The sequence below is a fragment of the Artemia sp. Qi Xiang Cuo genome, chromosome 14 (assembly GCF_049724085.1).
Source record: "Artemia sp. Qi Xiang Cuo chromosome 14, ASM4972408v1, whole genome shotgun sequence".
NCBI classification, from domain to species: domain Eukaryota; kingdom Metazoa; phylum Arthropoda; class Branchiopoda; order Anostraca; family Artemiidae; genus Artemia; species Artemia sp. Qi Xiang Cuo.
This window is the reverse complement of record NC_142807.1, coordinates 286925-292652: the sequence shown is the minus strand read 5'-3', so window position 1 is coordinate 292652 and position 5728 is coordinate 286925.

The window sequence follows — 5728 nt, the reverse complement described above, 5'->3', positions numbered from 1 at the left end:
TTGCCCTCCAATCACTTCCGACTATTAAAAAGGGCACTAGCCACTCCAATTTCCAATCGAATGAGCCCTTTTCGAAGTTTATACGACAACTCCTTCGATACGAAGTGCCCGGAGAAGAAAGGAAGAAGAAAGAAGAAGAAGAAAAGAAAAATAAATAATACATTGTGCCCACATCGTTCTTTACTTAGGCAGCACTATCGCCCTGCCTATGATAGTATTTGTTATTGGAAAGTATACAGAATTTTTTTTTGGGGGGGGGTGTGTGCTTAGGGTAGATTTCTATATGTAGAATATTCCTCGGGGAGAGGAATTTCTGGGGGGGGGGTGAATATTCCAGGAGAAATGTTACACTGGGGGATTTGACAGAATTACTATACGAAATTCTTTTTAATTGTCTTACATTCATTTTGCCAAATTTTTCACGTGGAGATGTTCCGGGGGAATTATTCAGGGTTTTTTTCCGCGTGTTTTGTTGTCTGTGAAATAATTTCCACAAAACGGGGCATTTCTGGAGCGATCGAGAAACCGATTATAGATTAAAGTCTTATTAAAATGAAATAATGCTAAGGAGAATTTTTTAGGCTGAATCGTCCACAAGCAATTTTACAGGGAGGGGGGATTCTCACCGAGGATGGAACTGTCAGGAGGGAAATTGACGGGGAGGGGGATGCATTTTACGTTTGATGACATTTCCACGGAGGAGTTTTCCGTGAGGGGGGGGTATATATCATAGAAAGTGAGCCAGATTTACCGGCATTTATAAAAAATGAACAGAAATTATTCCGTATATGAAAGGTTGCCCCCTCCCCAATACCTTACTCTTAGGCTAAAGTTCGACTGTTAACTAAAACTGAAACATGGGGGGGGGGGGCGTTTAATTCGAATAGGAAGCTTTTTTAAAAGTGCTAACAGCTTTAGCTTAAAGAACAAGGTATTGAGGACGGGGCAATCCTTCATATACGAAATAAATCTGCGAAAATTAATATGCAAATTTTGTTTTAATTTTCATACACGGTGAGCCAAATTCGAACCTGCATTAGTTGAAAAACGTTCAGAAATTAAATAAAAAACAAGTTTTTTTAACTGAAAGTAAGGAGCGACGTAAAAGCTTAAAATGAACAGAAATTATTCCGTATATGAAAGGGGCTGTCCCCTCCTCAACGCCTCGCTCCTTACACTAAAGTTTTTATTGCTTTAAAAAGTAGAGTTGCGACAAAGAGTCAATCTTTACCTTCGTTTTAAGTTTTAATGCCACTCCTTACTTTCAGTTAAAAAAACTTGTTTTTTTTAATTTAATTCCAAAATAAAATTATATGTGTCTGTAACAGTCATGGCAAGAACTAATAAAATTAAACTGAATATTTGAGTTGTAATAAGCACAAAAGAAAATATGTGTAATATAATTCGTTTTAGGAAAGCGTCAAATATGCAGTAGGCCTAATAATTGTATCGACTCGCCTGACTTTATCTATCAGTCCTGGTTGAACTTCGTATAATGCTAAGGTTTTTAATGCAAGTTTCTCTTTTATACCTTCATTTGTGTTATACTGAGGACGGCCCTTGGACATAAGGTCGAAATATTCATTTAAAATTTGGAATTCCACTATCTTACGAAAACAATTTCCTGTTGTTCTACTTGTTATTTGTTCTTTGTTATGGTGTGGTCTTCGTCACTATTTACATTAATTAAGTGTAAAAAAAAGAAGTTTTTTTTTTAACGGAAAGTAAGGAGGAACATTAAAATTTAAAACGAACAGAAATTATTACGTATATAAAGGGAGTTGCCCCCTCCTCAGTACCTCGCTCCTTACGCTAAAGTTTTTTAGTACTTTTAAAAAAGCGTCTTATTGTTCTAATTAAACGGCCCTTGTATTTCAGGAGTCATTATTAAAGAATTGGGGAAAAATTTAAACTTTAGCGTAAAGAGCAAGGTGTTGAGAAGGGGCAACCCCCTTTACATACGTAATTATTTCTGTTCGTTTTATGTTTTAATGTTACTCCTTACTTTCATTTGAAAAAACTTGTTTTTTTATTTAATCTCTGATCGTTTTTTAAATAATGCCATGAAATCTGGCCCCCTCCTCCACGGAAAAACCCCCTACCCACGGAAATATCCCCTAGACAATTCAATCCCGGTGAAAATATACCCCGGATCATTACTCTTAACCACTCTGCGCGTAAAATTGAGACGGAAAAGAGAAAGCAAGACATATAAAAAGAATTTTGTACAAGAATTCTGGACAATTCCCCCAGTGTATAGTTTCCCCTGACAAGTTCAGTCCCTGGAAACTTCCCTCCCCATGGAAAATTCCTCCGTGGAAAAACCCCAGCAGAAGATTTGCCCACCCCCCACCCGAAAATGTATGCCTACATCCTAATAATAAATACTACAAGCAAACAATTGACAAATTTTATAACTTAAAGATCTTTCCCCTAGGGCTTGGCGGGGGGGGGGTCATGTTATATGAGGCCTTGAAGTAATGATATTAGGGCTGTTTTAAAACATTTTATTAAAAACCTTTTAGTTTTAATGAGTGAATTTTAATGTAAGTTTCTTTCATATTGTTTTTATTCTCTTCGTTCTGTTTTGCTGAGGACGGCCCTTGGATATAGGGTCAAAATATTCATTTAAAGTTGCGTTCCACTGTCTTATATAAAAATTTCCCTGTTGTTCTACTTATTTGTTTATTATGGAAAGGCAGTGTGGTCTTTGTCGCTATTTGAGCCTTTCAACTGTGATGAACAAAATGGCTGTCTCATAATTTTGATCAGTTGATGTTGGGAAAAAAGAGCCGCGGAGGGGGCCTAGTTGCCCTCCAATTAATTTCCGTTGGAATAAGCCCTCTTCTGATATTCTTGCTAGTTAAGGGGGGGAGTTTGCTAGTTGCCCTCCGGTTCCTTTTTATTCTTAAAAAGGGAACTAGAACTTTCAATTTCCGATCGAATGGCCCCCTCCAAAGTTTATACGACCAGCCCTTCCACAAAAACATTACATGTCCCCGGGGCATAATTTATAACACTTGTCCCCGGGTTCTGGGGGGTTGTGTGAACTCCGGAATTTGCATTATATGATCTTTGGTCTGTTTTGAACAAAATGACTATGTCAAATTTCCATCGGATGTATTTGGAGAAAAGATGGGTTGGTGGGGGAGTGGGATCTAGTTGCCATCGGATCAGTTTTGACTCTTAAAAAGGTAGTTAGAATTTTCAATTTCTAATCATTTGAGTTCCCTCCGAAGTTTATGCAACCACCTATTCCATAAGCATCTTATATTCCCTTGGGGCAAAAGTTACAACCCTTCTCCCGGGCTCTGGGGGGTTATGTTGACCCCAAAGTTTTTGTTATCTGATCATTGAACTTTTTTGAACAAAACGGCTATATCAAAATTTTGATGGGATACAGCTGGAGAAATACGGTGTGTGTGGGGGGGGGATGGTTAGATGCCCTTCGATTATTTTTTTTACTCTCAAAAACGGAACTAGAACTTTCAATTTTCAATCTAATGAGCCGCTTCAGAAGTTTATACAACCACCCCTTACATAAAAGCCTTATATGCCCCAGAGCATAACTTAAAACACTTGCCCATGGCCTCTAGGGGGTTGTGTCTACCCCAGAGTTTTTGTTATTTGGTCTTAGAACTATTTTGAACAAAATGCTTATCTCAGAATTTTGATCAAATGCATTTGGGGGGAAAAGGGTCTTGCAGAGGGGAGGGGCTAGTTGCCCTCTGATCACTTTTGGCTCTTAAAGAGGGCACTAGCACTTCCGATTTACAACCAGATGAGCCCCCTCTGAAGTTTATACGATCAGCCTTTCCATAAAAACCATTTATGCCCCCAGGGCTTGCGTGTTTTGGGTCTATTTCTTGACTTTTCAAAGTTTATACGATCAGCCTTTCTATAAAAACCATTTATGCCCCCAGGGTATAACTTACTACGCCTGCTTCCAAGCCCCGGGGGCTTGTGTCGACACCGGAGTTATTGTTAAATGATCTTTGAACTTACAACACTTACCCCCGGGCCCTGAGGGATTTTGCCGAATCCGAAGTTTTCATTATCTGATCTTTCATTTATTTTCAACAAAATGGATATCTCAAAATTTTTATCGAATGCATTTGGGGGGAAAGCATTTGATATGGCATTTGATATGGGGGGAGGGGCTAGATACCCTCCGATCACTTTTAACTCTTAAAAAGGGCACCATAACTTCCAATTTCCAATCGAATGAGCCCCCTCCGAAATTAATACGATCACCCCTTCTATATGAAGTGCTTCTGGGGAAAAAAAATCGTAGGCAGCGTGCTAGCGCTGCCTAAGTAAAGAAAGATGTGGACACAATGTGTTTTTTTTTCTCCATACCCGGGCACTTCGTATCGAAGTTGTCGCAGAAACTTCAAAAAGGGCTCATTCTATTGGAAATTGGAGTGGCTAGTGCCCTTTTTAATAGTCGAAAGTGATTGGAGGGCAACTAGACACCCCCCCACGCCCATCATTCCCCCAAACACCTCCAATCAAAACTTTGAGATAGCCATTTTGTTCAGCGTAGTTGATTTCCAGATAAAAAAAATGTTTTTGAGGAGGACACTCCCCCACAACCCTCAGGGTAAGGGTTGTAAGCTATGCCCTGGGGGCATATAAGGTTTTTATAGAAGGTGTTGTCGTAGAAACATCAAAAAGGCTCATTCAATTGGAAATTCAAAGGGCTAGTGCCCTTTTTAATTGTTGAAAGTGATTGGAGGGAAATTAGCCACCACCCCCCACGCCCATCATTTCCCCAAACACATCCAATCAAAATTTTGAGATAGCCCTTTTGTTCAGCGTAGTTGGTTTCCAGATAGAAAATATGTTTTTGAGGAGGACACTCCCCCACAGCCCTCAGGGCAATGTTTTAAGTTATGCCCTGGGGGCATATAAGGTTTTTAAAGAAGGCGTTGTCGTAGAAACTTCAAAAAAATGCTCATTAAATTAGAAATTCAAAGGGCTAATGCCCTTTTTAATAGTCCAAAGTTATCGGAGGACAACTAGCCATCCCCCCCACGCCCATCATCCCCCAAACACATCCAATAAAAATTTTGAGATAGCCATTTTGTTCAACGCAGTTGAAAGTTCTGGAAATTAGGTCTTTTAGAATGATAACCCCCTCAGAGCCCTCAGTGCAAGGGTTGTAAGTTATGCCCTGGGGCATATACAGTTTTTAATGAAAGCATTGTCGTAGAAACTTCAAAAGGGCTCATTCAATTGGAAATTGAAAGGGCTAGTGCCTTTTTTAATAATTGAAAATGATTGGACCGCGACTAACGCCCCTCTCACGCCCACCATTTTCCAAAATACATCCAATCAAAATTTTGAGATATCTATTTTGTTCAACGTAGTTGAATGCATGGAAATTAGGTCTTTTAGGATGATAACCCTCTCAGAGCCCTAGTGCAAGGGTTGTAAATTATGCCCTGGGGGCATATAAGTTTTATATCGAAAGTTGTTGCATAAATCATAGGCTAAGTAAAGAATGTAAAGAATGAGTAAAGAATAAAGAATGAGGAAGTAAAGAATGAGGACACTCGAAAAAGAGACAAGAAACGGGGACTAAGTAAAGAGGAGGACACTCCCCCACAACTCTAAGGGCAAGGGTTTTAATTTGTGACCTGGTGGCATATAAGAACGATCTTAGCACAATTTATTATTTATTAATTTTTTCCTTTGGAGCAGGGCACTTCATATCGAAGAAGTT